Here is a 22,711-nt window from a genome sequence, read left to right as displayed (position 1 = left end):
GAACACTTTCTTTCCTCCCACAAAAATGAAATTAAATAAGAACTGTGATAAAGTGATTGCTCCAGACTCAGTAGAGTTGTGTTTTGCTCTTGAATTTAGCATGTCAATTTAGCCTGATTAATCATGATGGTAATATTGCAGACCTTTCAAGGGAGTTTCTACTGATCACAGTTGTCTGAAAGACTTTCTCTGCAAATTTCTGGTAACCCTCTCAGTTATTGTTAACATAAACAGTATTATTCTTTTCCTGATTCACTGGCTCCTTCTTCCCTGGTTCTCTTGCATTTAATTTCAAAAAGGAGGGAAGGTTGTGCTCAGTCTCACAATAAAGGGGTGGGAATGTTTTTTTAATCTCATGTAAACTGCAATTAATAGATAATGATTTTTAAAAAAATTGCTGGGCTACCACTTGCATTTTGTCTGAACATTGAATCTGACAATCTCTGTTGCATTTGGTGTGAAAGAGTGAAAACTAAAGCTATGTTGAAATACAAGCTAAAGAATTACTTATTTTGAGTCAGACTCTCTTCATTGAAAGGATTCTAGAATCCAGGAAACAGAGGTGGAAGAAGGTGGGGAGGGGGGGGGTGTGGAAGGGGTGGGGGGTGGATTTTCCCTCCTTCACCCATCCTTCAGTTCCCTGATAACAGTTCTGAGAAACAGCACTCAAAATGGAGGAGTGGTGATCAGCTCTAATTTCCCCTATTGCTTCCTGTCTCAAAGAAGCAAGACTACCCAGGCTGCCAAAATGTGGCCCTCGATTTCCCCAGAAAAGTCAAACTGGAAACCTTGTGCCACAAAGTTGGGCTTTAAAAGTGTGAAGAAGATGTAGGATGAGACTCGGGTGGAGATTTCTGATGTGTAGGTAATGCACTGTAATTTCAGTCCCATTAGACTTGGCCCCAAGATGCTCATACAGATTGTCAGTAATGTAAAGGTACCAAATCAGAAAATCAGAAAAAAGAAGGCAAAAATAGGTTTCTGTAGAAATTAAGTCACCTGTAGCATTTTTAAACAAGATTCTTTCAGATGATTGCTACTAACCTGATGCAGTTTAATTCAATCTATGCACAAGGATCCAATAAACATGCAGAATTTAGAGCATTCATGGCTGGAGTTAGATTCTCTTGTGTGATTTCTGGGGAAATCCAGAACCTGAAGTCACTTTAATTTACCTACTTTGTTCCAATAACAGTCTCCCAACAGTGTTATCTAGACAAAAATTAATTTTGTGTATATATTTAACTATTTTTATCCAAACATTTAATAAACACTAGATATATGGAAATTGTATCTATAGGCTTGAGAAAAATATTCAGCTGTACTAATTTAGTTGGATTGTTGGCTTTTGAACTGAATTCATTAACAGAAAACTGCTTCCGATAATGTAGATTTCAGAAATTAGAGGAATGAGAGTGTTTATCAAAGCTACAAGCCTAGTATAAGGAATCATAGCATCCTGCTGCTGAAACAGTTAACAAATAATTTGGCAAACCACTGGGAAGTAATTTCTCATATTTGAGTGGGGCTAGAGCTAGCATTCAACCTTGAAAAAATATTTCATTCAAAATACTACTCATAGACTTTTTTATTTAAAGGAATTCATAAACCATAACAAAGCTTTTTCAGCAGAAATATTGCAATGGAAAAAGGGACTTTTCATCCTGCATTCCCTGCCATTGTTGAGATTCTTTACGTTTTACTGTCAAGAAAACTACATAAGTACTAGACTTGTTTAAAAGAAGAGGACTCAGTGAGTATTATACAAGACTCTTGACAGTTTGTTTCCTTCAGGTACCGTGATTTTACATTTGAATTTGACCCAAGTGATGTGCTGAGAAGTGTTCAGCTGATAAAAAGCAGTCTTCTGTGAAACTGTCATATTTTTTTGGCTCATTTTAATAGGCAGTGGTTTCATGTCAAAGAGACACTTCACATTTGTTACAATTGGCAGCATTGTTATTTTTTTTGGGAAGCTGTAAAGCCCTGATTGGAGCTGCAGCAAGCTTGTCACCAGAGGCTTAGGCTCAAGCTCTTTCACTTGTGCAAGTCCTCTGCAATTTGCTTGGCAGGAAACTGGCATGAAAATTGTGCCACTGAACTAACAAGAAAGAAAAACTCCTGGAAGCTGGTCGAATTTTGGACACCCTCATGTTAACTGCTCAGACTGAGACCACTGCCTGACCTTCATAACTGCCTATGTGGTTTAAAATTTGAATTCGGAAATCTGGTTTATACAACTGTGTTGTTTGCCTCCTGGTTGCCCTTTTATAATACCTTTTTTATTTGCTAGTGGCTATATTCAAGCAAATCCAAAAGGTGAGAGTAGTAGAAAAATATGTGTCTGTAAATTTCATGAAAATCGATGTAAACAGAGGAAAGATCCAAATCAGTGCTGCTATTGAAGGGCAGCCTGTGCTTGGCAGCAGGCTGTTTGCCAAACGTCACAGCAGTGCTGGCTGGCTAATGAAGCCAGCACAAGGCTTGGGAAGCAGCTGGAGCACTGCTGCCTGTGGGTGAAGGCGAGAGGGGCTGGGGAGGAGGAAGGAGCTGCTGTGGTGTAAGGACAGAACTGGATGGGTTTGCTGGGCAAACAGTGGGAATCAGGCTTTTTTAATTGTGCTGCTACCCAACAACTTCAATTAGTCTTAAATGGGTTATAGTAGAAGGAAGTTATATGCTGCAATAAAAGGAACATGAAAACAGAAATATTTTGAAATTGGGGAGGAGGGGCTCTCTTTCTGGGGTAGTGTTCTCAATTAAAAGAGAAACAAAAGGTACTGAATTTTATTATTTTCTTTTGAACTTTGTTGCCTTTACACTATAGTTTGATTTGCTGGTGAGTAGTGAGCAGTAAGAGATATAATTATTTTAAGAGAAAAATATTCATTTGTATTGCAAATAATTCCTGTATACTGTAAAGGTATTATTTTTAAAAATGTGTTTCAAAATCTCATGGGTAAAACTCACTCTGAACCTATCCCTACTAAGATAATAACTCATCCACACAGTACAAGGCTTAGAAATATTTTAAATAATAACATAAAATAATATAAAGTATAAAAATGCAAAATTAAAAATACTACTGTGAAGCCAAAAGGGTTTCCTTTTTAAAAAATATGGGGGAATGAAATGCACTGAGAGGACAGATATAAAAACCTGCACAGGCAACACACTTGAATACTCTGATGCTAGCAACTCTTCCTTGCAAACCCTTTTCCTGCAGAGCCATTGCCTCCCACGGAGGCTGTTTGAGCACATCACTCAGGCAGAATCATTGCAGTTCACTGACACTTGGAAAGACAGGAGGGACTGCTTGGATGGCAGGAATATACCTCCACTGCAGCATTTGGAAAGGACATGCCTGCAGTCTTCTTGAATGCTTAACTAAGATACTTGGCAGGTCGTTAGGAAACAAAACAATGTCCCCAAAAATATTTCCACCGTTTTCTCTGATGACTGAGGTAAAATCTCACTAAACTCAGAAAAAAGTTTTAGCCACTAACGTCAAGACATAAACACTTTCCAAAAGTTGAAGCAGATATTTCTGTGCATAAATTGCTACCATATACTCTGTGATGATGATCCATTACAAAAAGTTTCCTTCTTCTTTAAAAAAAAAAATAGGACACTTTAATGTTAATGTAAGCCATAGACTTTATTAACATTTAAAGTTAAATGCTATTACTTGGTTAGAATCACATACACATCTGCATGAAATCACTAGGAGTCTTTTCATTATCTTCCAGGATGAGATGATGAACTGCTGAAAGAAGAGGAAAGAGTTGTTATGGATCTCAAATTTCACACGTACCAAAAAAAAAAAAAAAAAAAGGAAAAAAGAAAAAAAAAGCCTCACCATTAAATATGTAAAAAACCCAATGAAAACTTAGTAGGTTGGCCGATCTTCTGGTCTGATAATACTTCTGTAAGCTTTATTGTGAGCTCCACTGTAATTGATTTAAAGACTTGCGGGATACAAACCATAAACTCTTAGTGACCAACTGAGAATTTTCCTTTTGTTATTTAAACGCCACATGACTTAGTTTTCATTAGAGATAGCTGTTTCAGTTTAAAAGTCCCAAACACTGGAAATGGACTTTCTAATCTTATTCAAAAAATTTGAAAATCCTAATTCTCACTATTTGCTAAGCAAATGGTATGGAGTGAAATGAAGAACGGGTGTTAAAATAAAATGGTTTATAATACCTGGCACAATTCCCAGAAATCAAGCCATTTAACATCCTTGATGTGCTGACAAATATGTTTTTGTTTTTTTCCTCAGTCAGTGTAAACAAACATTGTGGTGGTGGCTGGGGGGAAGGCGGAAGGTTTTAGGGCTGGCTTTGTCCTTGTCTACAGCACATCTCCACCCCCTTGCTGCTCCCAAACGCTTCTGCAGATCTCATTTCCCACATTGCTGCAGCATAAAGGAAGGTTAAAAGACCTGCTTGTACACTTCATAGGAAGGTAATAAGGCATTGCAAGACTAACTTCACACTTCGCTCGTCTGTCAAGGGGGTCTCCCCTTCCCAACAATACCCCAATGTTTTGGTAGGCAGGCTCCAGCCCACTTAGGCAGCGAGGAGGCACGGGTGGAATGCCAGGTATGTCTACAGAGCAAAGTAGTGCAGGCAGCCTGACGCCAGGAGAGAATAGGCAGGTACCTATTGAGTTACAGGATTTCTACAAATCTAATCCACGTGTAATGTGAGACTTATTACAGAGTCAGCCTCTGCCAGGGCTGTGAAAAGTCTGGGGATATGAACAGCCCCAGAAACACTGATCCCAGTTAACTCATTGCAACCCAACATTGGTTAACCAAAACTGGTGTCTCTTGTCCTCGTAATTCCTTAAACAGTGATTACAAGCTGTATCTTATTAAGCATTTAGTATCAAATGCAAGAAATTACTGATAGGGCTGTGAGTGACATTGTCTACTGCAACACAGCATATTACTGAGGAAGTTTATATTTATTGTTGCAATAAATGTGTAATATACACAAATTAAACAGGAGCATTTAACATGGGAAGCATTTTAATACACCTGAAACAATAAAACCATTCCCAATGGTTCCAAATAATAATACAAAGAGAAGGAAAAAATAAAACGTTATTACATAAAACAAGGCTCCAATTGAGTGTTTTGTAGTATTGAGAATCAGCTGCAGCAATTAAAAGTTACTGTATGGTACAAATCTGCAAAGTTCTTCAGTCCTTATTACTTTGAATGAGAGCCCTGATAACTCATTTGGCTACTCATTAAACATCTTTTTAGTCATGCAACTCTGGTATTTTCAGCTAATAATCTTTCCCTCACATGATATCTTACATGACTTCAACAAATAATGAAGCAAAGCCTCTCAATCAATTAATATTTAATTTGGATGCCTTTGGCCATAAAAAAATGAACTTATTTTATGTTGTTAAGGATTAAGTTTAAGGAATGCTTGCATTTCTAGCAGTGATCTGCAGTTGTTCAGACTATATCTGAAAGCCAGAAAGTCAGAAATGGTGATAAACAATGTTGAATCCACACTCAGAGTTGCACCTTGCAGCAGACTAGTGATTTTGTTCTTTCCCTCAGGCTGTTTAATAGCTACATGACACCTTTAGAGAAGGTCAAATGCTATGGGGTCTGATATTATCGGTTCATCAGTGATATCCATCTGGCTATTTATTGACACATATATTTTACTCTAGCAACCGAAAACAAACAAGACTTTAGAAGAACAGTGGCCCAGTCATCATAGAAGTTTCAAATTGGATCAGGCTACATTAAAAATTTTGCCTAAGTAGTCACCATTTTACGATTTTATAAAATTGGACCTTTAGAGATCATTTGTAATTGTAAATAAGATTTCTCTTTGATGCCAGAATTGCAAGGTAGAAACTCTTTTCTGCTTTTTACATTGAATATGAATAATGCATTTTATATTTTATATATTTAACCCACGTGATGTGTAAAGGTTGTGTCTCTTCTTTTTAATGTTTTACGTAACTTGAGAATATCCTGTATCTAAAATTGGAAGAAGTGGAGAGAACATAAGAATTTCAAGCTATCTAATGATAAAAAATGAAGAATAAAAATTGCTGGAACCACCTGGGTGACTTTCAAGGATACTGTCTTGGGCCAGAGCAAAAAAAAGAGATTAAAATCTGCAGAAGTAAACATCGCAGTGTCATGTTTTGAGCACTAAATTCCGGTATGGCTGTAATCAATACTCACTGTTTGAAGTTTGAGGAAAGCAAAATATCTCTAGGTTTCGTGGGAGCTGCCATGCTATGGAGGATGCCATGTAAACCAACCAACAGGAAAATATTAAAGATGTGACTTTTCTAAGTACCTGTCTAGGATAAATCTTTGCTTAGCATTAGCTGGACAGCCCACTTACTTTCTAGGGCCTGGAACAAAAGTTTTACAGCAGTTTTCATTCCTTTTTAAAAAGTTGAAACCTCTCCATTCAGCTTCTTGGAGCTGTCATGCAAACTAAGGATTTTAAAACTATCCCTCACAAGAAGAAGCCTTAATGATCTTTGACTGTAAGTAGTGACAACCAAAACCTGAACAGAATATGACCTTTTGGAATATTATATCCCCTTCCTACATACAATTCCAGTATTTCACCTATCTCACCCAACAAGAATAAAGCTACTTATTTCCTACTGAGCAAAAAAATTGTGATGAAAGTTCAAAAAATTGTTTCTTGATTTTACATGGTAAGTTCAATTGCTTATACATTTGCTTTATTAAAATTTACTACACCATATGTTAGCAGAAAGTTTTAACCTCATTTTCTGAAGATCTGGACAAAAGTTTGATGCTTAAAATTTAGGTTTCTGCATGAGGTCTCAGCTTGTTCTAGTGTTCTTTACTCCTCTTTTCAAGTAGTCTTATCCATGCTTAGCCTCTGTGGTAGGTAAAAAGACATTGTTAATCAATGCTTACATTGTGTAGTTCCCTCAGAAATAGCATTCAAAATCTGGAAAAGTAAGAATGTACACGGTAATTTACAGTAATCTTCTCAGTACTATGGACACTTTTGATAGGAATGATATGCATCTGAAAAGGGAGCAACTTTTAAGACAGTCTTCCTGAAGCCATAAGTACATTAAATCAATGAGGCTGTATGTTGCCTTTAAAAAAATAGTAGTGAGCAGGAGACTTTCACTGACCTCATGTAGTAGGTGCCACCAAATATTACAGAATGCTATTCCATGTGTCAGATTTATAGCAACTTTGCCTTTCTCTTATTTAGTGGGTGGGATTTTGGGATTTATTTTGGGGTTGGGGTGTGTTTGTGTGGTTTTGCTGTTGGACTTATAACATTTTCGCATTGACTTACCATCAGGATTTTAGATTTAGATACAGTTGCACTAAAATTAACATGTGAGTAAATGTATTTAGATAGCCAGCTTTCTTCCTTCCTCCCCATTAGTCACATGTGCAACTGCCCATTAAAGTGTCCATGCTAATCATCCAAACTTATTATCCTGAAAGATCTGCAAAACAGAATTAAAAAATCAGGAAAAAATTGTCCTTTTTAGGTCACACTCCTGAGAATACTGAAAAAATTGGTTTTTGTCTCCATTTAAATTATTATAGTTCTTTTCTGAATTTAATTTCTGTGTCAGATTATTTATTTTTTCTTTAATAGTTCTAGAAAAGATTTAAAATATTGGTTGTATATTTCTAAGCCACTTACAAAAGCATAAATGATAAATCTTTTGCTTATTAACTCCCAACCCACACCATTCTCTTTTCTGAAAGTCTCTGGAACCTTTCAGATATATACAAGATAATCATAAATAACTCCTTTAAATATTATTTAAAACACACATGGGAAATTTGTCTTGATGTCTATATTATATACTATTGATGTTGAATGTAAATGCATTCCTTGGAAGAGATGCATGATTGTCAGGTCACTGAAGCCCTGTGAAGATAGGAGAAGGCCAAGCATCCCTGTGCTGGTGAGCTGAAGTAGCTGTCAAACTACAAAGTAAAACTGCAGAAAGTGAAAGCTGTGTCAGTTACCAGAGCTGTTTGATAGCTGAACATGTTTTTTTGTGCTTCCCAAAAAATGAAATCAATATATCCATGTAAAAATATTCAAACAGAACATTTAATATACTGGTAGGAAGCTAGGAATTTTGCTGCAGATTTTCTAATGATCATTCTTTAGAAGTCTTTGAGAGACTAAGAAACGTGAGCCATTTTTATGGTCATTGATAACTTTTTGCAGAAACATGTCTGAACTCCACTAGAAGATGCTTATGTGTCTGAAATACAGAAGAGGGAAAAGCTTTTAAAAGTTAAAAGCATGTTTCTTACTTCCCAGTCACACAGTGTTTAGAAATGTAAGGGATGACTTAACTACTTCGCATAGCTGACAGCTACTTGGAACATATTGTCCCAACACTTTCCTCAATTCCTCACCAATGTTTCTCAAGGCCAAACCTCAGGCCCTACTTTGAACACTTTTGGAAAGCCATGTGACACCAAATAGCTGGCCTTGCAGTCACCTTTGCTACCAAGGCTTTATGCTCAGGCTTGGAAGAACAGAGCTCTGGTCACTCGTGGCACAGCTGATGCTCAGTTGGTGTTGGAGGCAGAGACCTTTGGAAACTGTTCCAGATCAGTCGGCAGAATGTGCTGCCTCCATCTCTGCACTCTGGTGTTCATGGACAGCTGCCCTCTTCATGGAAGCCTGGTGGAATATGTGGGTAGAGAGCTAGTTCACTTTTGTGAGCAGTCTTCAGCCTACCTGGCTTTAACCATGCAACCAAACACAGTAGCTAATCTTTAATGTCCTGATTTGAAAGTCTGTTGTTAATGATTTTTTTCTGCATTACTCTTGCCACAAGTTAAGGCTCTTTGGGAATTTCTCTCCCAGCAGTGAAACCAAAAAGTGAGGACATGTGCCAAAGTTCACAAAGGAAACTCTTTTGTGTGATTCTATGAAGTTGCTTTTGAAATGCCTGGGAAATGTGTGTTTTCTACAATATTCTACTCATGGCTTTAATTAAAAAACAAAACCCAATCTCCCAAAAAGCTATTTGCAGTCACAAATGCTAAAACAGTGGCAGAATATTGTGGAGCTGGCTATTAATTTCTTTAAAATGGATTGTTTATAGTTTCAGTAAAGCTGTGTTACTTGGAGTGTGTGTTCATCTTTGGTCATTTTATACTGAAGAAGTTCTATGACCAAGAAGGAAAGGACAGTTAGAAGGCACTGCCTCTTGCTTTGGAAAGCCTGTCAGAGCTCTTCTCTGCTTTGGACATGTGGGATGGCTTGGCTGGGGTAAAGTTAATTCTCTTCACAGCAGCTGGTATGGGGCTGTGTTTTGGAATTATGCTGGAAATGGTGTTGATCACACAGGGATGTTTTAGTTAGTGCTGAACAGTGCTCACATATTGTCAAGGCCCTTTATTCTCTTCACCCCACACCAGAAGCAAGAAGGCTGGGACTTCTGGGAAGTTGGGGCAGGACACAGCCAGGACAACTGACCCTCACAAATATCAGGGATATTTCATCTCATATGGCATCACAGTCAGTATAAAAATCTGGAGCAAGAAGCAGGAAAGGAAGGAGAATATTTGGAGTAATGACATTTATTGTCCCTATTGCATATTGGGGACCTGGGTTCTTGGAGATAGCTGAATATCTGTGTGCTGATGGTAAGTGGTGAATTAATTCCTTCCTTTGCTTTGCTTTGCTTTGCTTTGTTTCCATGTGTGATTTTTGCTTTCCCTATTTAACCATCTGTATCCCAACACATGAGGTTTTTTGGTTTTTTTTTCTCTCTTCCACCCTACTGGTGAGCAAGTCACTAAGTTGATGTGTGGTGCTTAGTTACCAGCTTGTAACATGATACATTCTTAGAACCCAAAAATGGTCTCCACTTGTTCTGAGCAACACTCTGATAGATCTGTTTTCTTCAGCTCTTCCCGTGGAGCAGCAGCCTAGTCTTCCATCCCAGACACAAGCTGGGCCTTCTGCGGCTGTGGGCTCCTTCCAGGGGTGCAGAAGGGCCCATAGTGCACGTCCATCACAAACCTTGCTTGCAGGATGATGCTGGTATATCCCATTTCAGCTCTCTTGAGGACCAGCAGGAGCCAGGTGTACTCTTCTGTGGAAAGAAATGCCTAAACCATCCTTTTGCATGCGTTGGGCTGCCTGCACACTCCAGCACTGGCTGCTGTATCTTCACATCTTCTGAGTACTTTTTACCAGCGTGGCTTTGCAACTGTCGCTCAGCTTTTTTGCAGGCAGAGATTATGGCGGGATCAAATGATTCAAGGAACTGGGGAGCTCAGCAGAATGCCTGTCCCTTAATCTAGTTGTGCCATCCCTTAACCTTGGCCATTTTGCACAGATCCCAAGTCAGCTAATGCTCAGCTGTTGTGTCAGGAGTGCTGCCACCTGCCCCAGCCTGCCATCCTGAGCTGATGAGTGTCACCAATTGCCTCTGGCATAAATGAATGGGACAGCTCTCAAATAATTACCCTGGAAGACAGCTTGTGTGTCCTAAGAGAATCCTAAAGATGGGCATTTTAAATTAGATCCCAAGCTCAGCCTGGTAGGGAAATATATTTGCAAATATATATTTTTTTTTTAATTTAAGTGAAGATCCAACATTATCCACTCCTGAATATAAGAAAAGGCAAGATAATAATTAATCACATTGCCCAGTATTTAGAAGGGTAGCATTTCTACTGCTCAGGCAACAGGAAAGCTTATTTCAGAGAAGTTGTGATCACCACTCAGCAAACCCGCTCTTGAAATGCATGAAGGTATTGGCAGCCTCCCAGAATACTTCCAGCAAGTGTTAATAGCAGCTACTCACTACAGAGAGGCAGCTGGAAAAGGCTAACATAAAACAATATCAGAGCATGAACTGTGAGAAGGAAGTCTCTTGTTTATAAAGGTTAGTTGCAGTTATCTTTCCAGAAGTGTAAAGGTTGCAGAAAGTCTAACAGCCCCAAACCTGAAATGTTTTATTCATTTATTTGCTCATACATACAGCTAAATTTGGCTAGAGTCTGATTTGCAGCTGGAGGGAAAGGCCATGAGTGAAATAGATGTCCTTTATTATTGGAAATAATGAATACTGTTAGGAAACTGTGGAAACAATGCTACAGACATAGCACTGAGGTCTGCTTTTATACTTAAATAAATAATTAATTATTTTTACTCTTACAGATTGCTTAATTTCCAGACACATTTTAAAACTGTACAGCAGTATGTCTTACAACCATTTGCAAATTAATGCTCCCATTTTTAATTTACATGTACAGTGTGGAAAAAATATACCAGATGTCTTTGCCTTCCTTCTTCTGTTCACCCTTTCACTAAACTAAGCAGAACAGTTCCTCCCCATGTGAGAAAATAAATTTTCAGTCAGTTTTGATTTCATGTCTATTTCTCAAGCATATGACATCATTTCTTTGAATAAGAGAAGTGTTTTTGAAAGACAAAACTACATTCTTTAGTGAAAACTAAATCAACATTTTTTCTATGGGAAATACACTAATAAATTTATTTTTCCTGTGTGTATTGATTATATTAATGCTGTTATCATGGTTTTTTTGGTAATTAGTAGAAAAATATTTGTAAAATAGAAATATTTTAATTTATTTGCACAATTATATTCATACAGAAAGCAACCCTGATATTCCTGGACCTTCTGTAACCATTATAGTTTCCCCCGGTAAAACTCACTCTGAATAAAATACATGTCTTGGGAGGTCTGTGCTATTTCCAAAAAACTGATTTTTGTCTTGGGTTACATTTTTATTGTTTCAAATGGAGGAAAAACAAACAGATAAGTACAGAAAAAATTGGGCTTTAATGATGAATTTGCATTAATGGAAACAGTTTATCCTATCAAGCATACAGCTGATCAATCACATAATCTAAAAATTTCTATGTGATATGGAATTTTTGCTTTGAAATGTCTGTTGCAAGTAAAGCTTCTGAAGAAATTAACATTTTATCTGAATTATTGCAACAAATCAGCAAATCAGGAAACAATCAGCTATCTGAATTTTATTTTTAAAGATATTTGGAATAGTATAATTATGGGGATGGTAGATAAAGTTCTGGGTTATATGCAGGATCTTTACACTAATATATAGATTTTTTTTGTGTGTAATCTAGATGGGGATGTGGCCCAGCATTTTTGTGCTGTTGGCACAAGTGAACAGATGTTTGTTTAGGCTCTGTGGCAGTGGAAAAGCCATGCCTTGGACTATCATTTTTCCTGTGCTCTGGAACAGACTCATATATAGGAAGAGTCAGGGCAGGAGGGAAAGGACAGCCCCAAATCATCCTTCCTTCCTCAAGCCAAAGGCCCAGCTGCCTCAGGAGCTCTCTGACACACCTCCACCTTTGTCTGGCAGCACTGGCTCAACCTCAGTTGAAAAGTAGAAACTCCAGGTTTACCAGCTGGGGAGATAAATTTTGGTTTTTTCTTATAGCTCTTTCAGGCACCCCTGGAAAGGTTATTGACAGTGGCAAGAGCTTGGACCATTATTTGTTTGGATTTTCTGCTAAGAATTTGAATTCAAACATTTTTCTCTCCTAAATAACAGGCTTTAAGACAAATACTTGAAACAAAAGTTTGAGTGTTAGCTTCATCTTTCTATCTCTTGCCAGTGGAAAGAAACAGTTTTTCTGTGTATCTGAAGTTGCACTATTATGTTTAAAAATAGTTATGTTACAAACTGAGTGAGGCACTTTTACTCTAAAATGTCAGGGGAGTATAAAAAAGCAAAACTAGTCTTATGTTTTAGACACATTTATAATTGTACATGCACTTAATTGCTCTTGCAAGTGCTCTATTTTTCCCACTTGCACATACTGATGGACCCGTAGCTCTGGCTCTGGCTTCTCAGTGGAGTGAAGAAGGACTAAAAAGCATCTGCCCTATATTTTAGACTTTATTCAAAGATGTTTTTATCAGTGATGTCAGAAAAAGTTGGAACTTAAGAAGGAAGCAGCTTTTGTCTGTCTGCAGATCTTGCCCATGGGGATGGTGAAGAACTCATGACATACTCTTAATGAATGAGAGGTACAGTAATCCCAAAATACTGATTTCCCTGACCTAATAAAGTAAGATCTCCTAGACATTCTAGCATAATGACTGCTGCACAGATCATAACAAGTATTTGCATTATTGCTTGATCTTTCTATGTTCCAGTAGTTTGTTAAAATGCCAAAGATTACTTTAAAAAATAATTTTTAAAATATTCTTTTAAGGACTAATGTCTTTTAGTTTTACCATTAAGATAGAGTTATATCATACTGTATCTTGTTGACTTTCATATGACAGACTGCATTTTACCCAATTCACAGAGAAAAGAAAATCTAATTCTGATGTAGATGCAATGCATTTAGTTCAAGCGACAACATACCATCCTGAAGGTTCTGTTCTGAAGGTTCTAGTTCAAACCTAGTGTATGGGCCAAGGTGGCCACTGGCCCAGATTGGAGGGATGCCTCTTCCCTCCCAGGACTGTGATCAGTCTCTAGATCATTTGTAATTTGTTATCAGGAAAACATAAATACATTTTCACCACCAGCATTTATTTATAGACATGGAATAAGCTCCTCCAAAGGGGAGATGCAATTGCAGCATGTTCATTGACATTCAGCAGCCAGCCAGCATTTTGAATGGTGCTTTACATATTGGGTATGTTTGTCTTTGACAGGCTTATGTCATTATAGAATCACAGAATGATTCAGGTTGGAAAGGACCTTATATATCAAAATTAACACTTTGAAATCCCTGATGGAAGCACATGCCCATGCATGTTCTTTTCTTGACTTATGTGTTTTTCATCTGAACTCTTTCAAATGAAGTTTTAATACATTTATTTTCCGGTGTATCAATAGACCAACTCACTCTGTTTAACTAATTTCCTACTTTGTTATGAACAAAACCGTGATAGTCAACTGGGGATTTTAATTTTTGTTTAAAATTAACATCTAAATTAGCATAGATGTTTTCCCAACAGGAGTACTGTTAGACCATGCTGAAGAAGTGTTTGAAGAAAACTAGCTTCTCAGGGAGTGTGTAAAGTGGAACTTGCTTATACATTATACCTTCATAGTTAAACTGGTGAGAGTGGACAGTCCTCTGAATTTAAATTTGTGTATTTTGATCAGTACATATCTTTTTGTTAAAAGACTATTCTAATATGAAGATATAGGTTTTTTTCTTTTTAGCCAATATCACTTTCAAAAATATTTAACATAAACAAAGAAGTACAAAAATGTTCACTCAAATTTGGACTAAGGGTGTCCAATTGAAAAGCCATAAGTACGCCAATATTACTGATGAAATGCTTGGTAAATACCTAGATGTGTTTCATGACTTAGAGACATAGATTGAAATATTAATGAGCGATATTCAAAAGTCTCACACTCTACAAATCCATTTGAAGTCTTTTTCCTTTGTATTTTATCAGAAATCCGCAAACAATTTGGCATAATTTTCCTTAGAAAGCATAGTGCAAATATTTGAAGATGCACTCAAGAGCAAGAAAACATCTCAGTGTTGAGTTCTCTATTTACCATTCAAGGCAGTTTTATTTCATTGCTGGCATCATTGAATAATAGCTCAAGCAGCAACTGAGACACAAAACACGAAACAAAGTTTGAGCTTGCAACAGCCATTGAATTTTTTGCATTAGTGGCCACCACTGAGTGATCCTGGAAACTCACAGGCCTGAAACTTTTCATTCTTTCTTGAAAAAAGTTTTGTACTGTTAGAAGGAACCTCTGTTGGAGCATCTTGCTGCCTACTGTCTTCACTAATAAGTTGCCAAACTTTTGTGTTTTTTAGTTGAATATCATCTTAAATAGATCCCCTATAAAATATGGGGTTAATTTCATATTCCAAATACTGCTGTCAGAATCAAAGAATTCCATGACTTGCAAGGGTCAGAAAATTGGTCTCAGTAACATTGGAGAACTATATGACTGATTCTTTTTATTGAAAATTTTGCGCCAAAGGAACAAGTTAGAAAGAAAATTACAAAGCTCATGAACTGTGTGTATGCAAGTATTTTCTTTCTGATTTTCTTTCTTGTTTTTCTTGTTTCAGAATAGCAGTCTAAACCACATAATATTAATTTATCCATAGGTTGTCCTTCCTCTCTCCTCTGATAACAGAGGAAATAAAAATGCCCAGCTCTAGAATTAATAATACTTAAAACTAATTAAATTATGGTAAATTTATCAACTTCAATTTTTTATAATCATTGAAAAGATCTCCAAATTAAATAAATATAGGTTGACAGAACTCAATTTTCATATTTGTGGAAAGAGGAAAAGTTACTTACTTTTCAGTCACTTCTGTATTAATGAACAACTTTTTCACACTGTGACAATCTTCTCTCATTTTGCTGGATGAATGTGGGGGGAAACAAAGGAGGCAGGATATAACAGACTGAAATGTTTCAAGAAGTTGGGATTTTATAAGTCATCATGGTGAAGATAAATTGGTAAGCAAAGGGCACATGAGATGGTCAAAGGTGGATATAAATAAATGGGATGGTTCCTCAATTTATCATGCAGCTATCATCCATACATACACGATATCTGTCCATCCATCTTGTCCCAGGATCTGGCTACACTGCTTGTATATCCACAAAGATAGGATGAATCACAGGAAAAGACACAGGCTTGTAAATATATGTCTACTCTTTCTTACGCTAATCTTCTCCTGGGTCTCAAATGCCTATCTACTCTAAGTAACAGGATAACTGCATAATAACTTCAAGTTACTATCATGTTTAGAAATCACTAAAGCTGGTCAGGTCATTAGTCTGAAATCTTTGAAGACAACATTCAGTTAGAAAGACTAAAACTGAAAAATATCCCCCCAGTTGAATGAGCACAATTATAGCAGGATCTAGTGCTGAGATGATTTGGGAAATGCAGTCTTTTCCAAGTGGATTTAAAAACATTGCTGCAGAAAAAATTTACTTTTTTATGATCTCTGTCTCATAGTTTGAATTTAAAATGTTATTTATTAACTATCTATGGACAGTGGGACTATCTTTATTAATCAACCTCTACCAGGAAATCCAAATCTCAAAAAATTACCCAAGCATCTGGAAAATATTTTGTTCTATTCAATTAAAGCACTCATTTAAAATTATTTTCAAAAGTTAATTACTGGAAACAATGTGATTTCAAATTAAAATTTCAAATTAAATTACCTAAAATGAAAATAATTTAATTTTTTTACTTTCAAAGTAACAGAATATTTAATCATTATTATTTTTACTTCAATTTCAAAATGAAGGAAATGCCCACTTTCAGAGAACTTTATGTGCAACCTTAGGCAAAAATAAATAAAATTTGGTAAAAAAAATCATCCAAATTCATATAGTTGTGATCTACAAAGAAAATATGTTTATTGAGTTGCACAAATTTTTAGTAAACTACAATATAATCCTAAATCTAAGCATTTAATTTTGGCTGTTTCTTTCTCATTGTGGAGCATTTAGAGGTGTCATGGGTAAATGGAAACAAAATTAAGTAGGTGGACATCTAAAGGAGTTAGAAATCTGACCTCTAAAGTATATGGCACAGAGAAATAGGAAAGATTATGAAACTATGCTGCCAGGAGACTGTACTTCATTCAGTTACTCTAATAACTCCCAGCACAAGAACTCTTTTATCAGTAACTTTTGCAGGGATTGCCCTACTTCCTGATGTGGAGAAAAGTTAAAATATTCTCCTTAGAGAATTATAGCTTCATATTCCCCTGGCTACCTGATATCAGGAAATAAAGCTGTTCATAGCAGGCATTTGGTTAGTACTAAGATGTTATAACACTGTTTCTAAGGCAAGGATCCTTGTAAAATGTATTCTGCTTTTAAAATATTGGGCTAGATTTTCAAAGACAGGAGATCACTGGGAGCTGAACACTAATTCTCACATGTTATAATTGCACTGTTCTCCAGAATCTGACCTAGGAATACAGGCCTGTCTGCATAACCCATCTGATCCCAGGTCATGTAGGGAGGTCATTGAAAATCTTTATAAAGAGCCCAGGCACCTATTTTGAACACATTACTGTCAGCCTCCTAGTGCAGTGATGGCAGGCAAAACTGCTTCTTCTCTGGAGAATGTCTAATGCCACATGTAAGTCTATTTAATTATTTAGGCAGGCATTGGTACTGAGAACACTGGAACTAAGCACAGTCACAGGCACTCCTTGTAGGTCCAGGTGTACACCCTCCTTAGAAAAATCTATGTGCAGCTGTAGATAAACGTTTAGACACAAATCAATTTGTAAAATTGGTGTGCTCCCACTTACTGGGGTATTAAAGTGGACCCCTTATCATTATATTTGGGGAATGATTCAGAAATTGATAAGAGAACATAAAAAATATGGCAGACTACATATGACCTTACATTACAGGAATGTTTTCTTATATTAAGTAGTACTATTTCATAACAGAAGACAAAATCCAAGGATCAATTCATTTATAAGGACCAGCTTCAAACTTAATGGTTGACATGCCCTGACACTGACTGGTAGTTCCTCTGAGTTTAACTATGCCCTTAAAGTGGATTCACTTTAGATTGCTTAGCTAATCCCTTTTGTCATTGTCAGAGTATCATGAGAGGAGGGAGGAGAAGGAAAGAGAGAGATGGTAATTTACAAAGTGATTTGAGCATGCAAAAGTCTTTCTAGTCCAAAAGATCCTAAGGTTTGCTTAATATGACTTTGTGCACATTTAAATACTTAAATTGTCATTTTAAGGTTTTGTGGTTTTCAAACATAGCTGTTCAGTTTCTTATCCTTTTCTTTGGTATGGCTTTAATGAATGGATTATGATGGTCAGTTTGTAATGCCATGAATGAAAGATTTAGGACCACTAATCTTAAGAACACTGCTTGGCGCCAGTAGACAAACAATGCACTCCCCAACTTGTTATCTCAGCCATACTAAGCTTTCACTTCTTACCTGCTTTCAAAGACTGCCAGTTCACTCATGTAGTCCAGAAAGCATTAGGCACAATCTCCTCAAGAAGGTGTTTTAGTGTTTCCTGATTTTTTGGGAGGGAGTTTATCACTTTATATTATCTTATGTATAATGGCTGGTTTGTAAAATAAACTCACAATGTTTTAAAATATAATACAGTTTTGTTCTGGTATGAATTTAAAGAATTTCAGTTAAATTATTATATTATGCCTCTGTATTATAATACCCTTTAGAACCTTCACCGTTTGTTGGGAATAAACTCTACAGAAAAGAATTACCATGGTGCACAGAAATGATAAAAGGGAGGGATATAAAGGTATATGTGTGTGCTCAGTTATAGATTCCTCAATCTGTTATGTACATGGAACAGAACATACATCTTGAAACAAATGCATGACACAATGAACTGTGTGTTTTTTTCTCATAAGCTACCAGACCCCTACATGAAACCAAGAGATTGAAGGTGCACCAGTGTTTCCCAGACCCTTAAAACTTTGAAACTCCATGTAATAATGTCTTCAATTGTTTCGTGATAATTCATTGAATAGCCATAAGTTTCAATGAGTTTTCTTGCAGAAGTGTATATAGATGGGGAAACAATAACATTATGCTTCTACATATTTTATGTTGTTCAACTGTAGTTGCATGCATAGAGACAGAAGAGGACAGAGTATCTAGTACTGGAAAATAATAAGGTGAAAAATATACTTCTTTGATGGGAACAAACTGCAACAGTATTTGACTAAATATAAAACACTGCAGGGTTGTTCTTTGTCAGTGCCATTTATGTGGAATGTGTTAGCTGAATAAATAGTATCCTACAAATCAATTCCATACTTTGACTTACAAAAATTGAAGGCTTCCGTGATCAGGCTCTTGTAATGGTTTTTCTGTTGGTAATTGGAAATTACAGGATGTTCAAAAACTGGGTGAGAAAACCATGATATTTAAAAACTATGACATTTTTGAAAATTCAGAGGGAAAAAGAAGAGCAGTTTTACTTTAATATTGCTGTGAAAAATGGCTACAATTAAAATTCTTAAAATGATTTACAACCTTACTTTCAAAAATAGCACAAACTTTCCTATCTAGAAGAGATTCAGAAACTCATTTGGAACATTTATGAAGGTCACATTTTGTATTTTATTCTGAAATTATTTATAAATTACATTATTCCGAAAATCACAGGAAAACTACAAACAAGCTTTTCAAATTAGTTTATTTAAATAGCTAGATCATAATTTTGTATGGTCAGTCAGACCAAATTTAAATCACAGAATTTGGCAGAGAGCAGGAGATAAGGGATCAACAGTTTATGGTACATGTAGATATATCTGAATCAAACTGGTATGTTGTTGTGCCTTTCCCATTCTTCACCACTGTAGAGTACAGGATCATGTTCTGCACCCTCTTTTCTTCTCACAGTGGGAACCTGTTATGATTCAAGACCATCCTTGGAGTGCTATTGAGACCTTTTCAGATTTTAATGTAAAAGCTGAGGTATTTCATAATGATATCTCTGCCACCATAATACTTGATGTGTGTACAGAAATGATCTCAAAGTAAAAAATATTGCCTTAGATATTTACTAAATTGAAGTAGAAAACAGAAAATCTTTCCTGAAAAATGAAAAAAAAAAAAACAAACAAAAACCCAAATCCCAATATAGAAACAAAATCTGATGCACAGTCTTAAGATAATACATAATTAATTATATTTGGGGTCTCTAAATTGTATTCGGGTTACTGCAAAATTTAATTGTGACTCAATTTTTTTGTTCTAATCATGTAAGAAGCACATAGGTACTGAATCTGGAAATGTGCATAAACAGAGGGTAAATTAAAAAATGTTTTCTAATATTAATTTTTTAATAATTGTTTCAAGACAACTCTCCCTGAGAAAGGGGGGATCAGACTAGATGACCTCCAGAAGTCCCTTCTAACCTCAGCTGTTCTGTGAATCTTTGAGTGTGTGAAATCCTTTGAGAAATTTTTCTAATAAAGTCAGCTTGATTTTACAGGCTTGAGCTGATACAATTCCTATTAACAGTAAACATGCTCTTTTTGTGACTACCATCCTACCAGGTAAAACTGAATCACTTTTGCTTAGATCCCCACTTAAACCTGACAATTTATGTTTGCAGATTTTCCTATGGAAGTAAATTACAGAAAGACAAACAAAATATGTCTTTTTCACCTTGGCAGGTACTCCTCTGGCATGCTTAGCTTGTCAAACTTTAAAGGGTCCTTAGAGAAGTTTTTAGATTCAGCACTGCCTTAGGGAGTATGTACATTCAAGCCCAAAGCTGAAAACAGAAGATGACTTTTCAATGAAAAAATAAACAATTATTGAAAAAAATTCAACTCCCCTGCCAAACAAGCAAACAAAACTTTAATAAGTATCTAAAAATATATTTCAAGACAATCCAATGAAAATCACCATTTACTGTTAAATTCATTACTATGGCTGGTCCTCAATGTCTTTTTCTTTCTATTCACATTTTAATGTTTCTTCCTCTCTGTTTTTGATTTTCATACTTTTAAATGCTGTAGGTTTATTAACCTATTTTGACCCGAGACCTGGTTTTCTGCAATAAACTTTCTATAGTTTGTTCTTAATAATTATGACATGTCTCCTGGTCCCTTAACTAAAATCTTGATCTCTGTTATTCACCATGAGCCAAAGAGAAAGGAAAAGCTTCATAGTTGCAACTGGAACACAAAGGTAAAAACAAACAAACAAAAATTTTAAAAGCCTGCCAAACAAAAAACCCCACAGATGAAATAAAACAAAACAACAACAACGACAAAACCCCAAGCAAACAAACAAAAATCAAACAAAGACAAAAACAAAATCCAAACCCACAACTTTTTTTTCTTAACCAAACGAATATTCCTTTGGAGTTACGAAACTACTCTGATTTTTGCACCCTTTTGTAATTTCTTTTATGCTTATTGATAGTTTCTGAACCAAATAATGAAAGTGGAGAGACATGTCATTAACTAGACTTCCTAGGTAGAATAGAATGGTGGCAATTTTAGAAGTGCAGGTATTTTCAGTCCACCTATTGAAATGAAGGTTTTTCAAATGGAAACGAGGCTAAAGCCCAATGGAGAGCCTCAAACAGGAATTGCTATGACAGATGATTTAGAATGAGAGGCAGGGAAGGTGAAAGAAACAGATGTGAAGTGTTTATATTAAGTCATATTTAAGGCTACATACCCAAATCACCTTCTCTAAAATTTTACCTTTAAAAGTTAATGAACGAATATTGGTGTTATTATGAATCTTCAGCAGAAATTATCTGGCTATAATAATAAATTATTAATAATGCAACTCTTGTTGAGTAGTATTTAGACATACAAATCCTTAAAATGATTTCATGAGGAATTAATATAATTTTATTCTGTCTGAACAGCTGCCAAAAAACCCCTCCAGTAGTTACATGAGTATCTATAATGGTGATGCTACCCCAGTAAACACTGTGCTGTAGTCTCTGTCAGAAAGAAATGTTGTGTCTATGTGGGCTGATGGAGGAGTGCATTGATGGAGGAAAAGGAAATAGTTTAGGGGACAGAGAGCTGGCTGTCCCAAGGCCATGGTGACATACACACCAGCACGGCTGTAAGACAAATTTCTCAGGGCTAGGGCAGATTTCTTGAAATGTGTATGTCACATTTTTTACTCTTGTAGACTGCAGTTAGTAGTTTCTTCTCTCACGCAAGTAATGAGAAGCTCCTTCTATTAAAACTTCACTGTGCAGTACAAAAAGAGAATCAGTACCTGGGAATATGTGCTAAGTTGGCTATAATTTTATTAATTATCAGGGAGCTATTCAGCAGTGATATTTCCTGCATATGAAGTCCGATCTATCAAGCTTTCCTAAATAATAGCATGAAAATTAGTTGAGAGAGAACATTTCTGCAACTGACTGTCTCATTTTAAGCTGTTTTGCATTGTAAAGTGTTCAATTCTTAAGTATTCACCAGCTTGAAACCTACTTCCCTGTTATGGATGGCTGCCACAGCATAGGAATTTCCATACAGGTTTGGATCTAAACTAAATCCATCTTCACAGCTGTCTTCAACTGTCAACTTCTTCATAGTCAGCATCTGTTACAAAAGTGTGAGAATGTGCTCTGATTGCATCATTCCAGCCTTGGAAGCCAGAAATTGCATCCTTGTATCTAATGGCTTTGCCAGACATTTTAAGACACCTTGTGTATTTTTTTACTTGTGTTTAGCTCCTATTAGCCCCCCACACTGTTCTTGGGTAGGAAACTATCAGCCAATACTCCAGTTCCTTCACTCAGTCAGAGAAATAAGGGGTGTGGAGACCATGAAAATCTTCTCACTGTATACCTGGCACCTCAACTCAATATTACAGCTCCTTAGCACACAGCCCACATCTTGACATCCAGTTCCAGTTCTGATCCCTCTAGAGGTAACACATTCTCATATCAAAAGAACCCTTTTGCTCTTACAGCCTGGAATTTAACATGGGCTGATTAGAGAAAGGACAATCTACTTTGTATTGCAAGAAAAGATGCTGAAAGTTTCTTTGCTTAATCTAGGAAAACAAGGATCTAGCAGAGAGCATGTCCAAATGCTACAAATATATCAGAAATATAAGTGTTAGGGTGGGACAGACAACTGCCTCAGATACACAATGGTGTGATTGAAGGATTAAAACAACACACA

Source organism: Cinclus cinclus, chromosome Z (assembly GCF_963662255.1).
Source record: "Cinclus cinclus chromosome Z, bCinCin1.1, whole genome shotgun sequence".
NCBI classification, from domain to species: domain Eukaryota; kingdom Metazoa; phylum Chordata; class Aves; order Passeriformes; family Cinclidae; genus Cinclus; species Cinclus cinclus.
The sequence above is the reverse complement of the archived record's forward strand: the minus strand, read 5'-3'. Positions refer to the sequence as shown.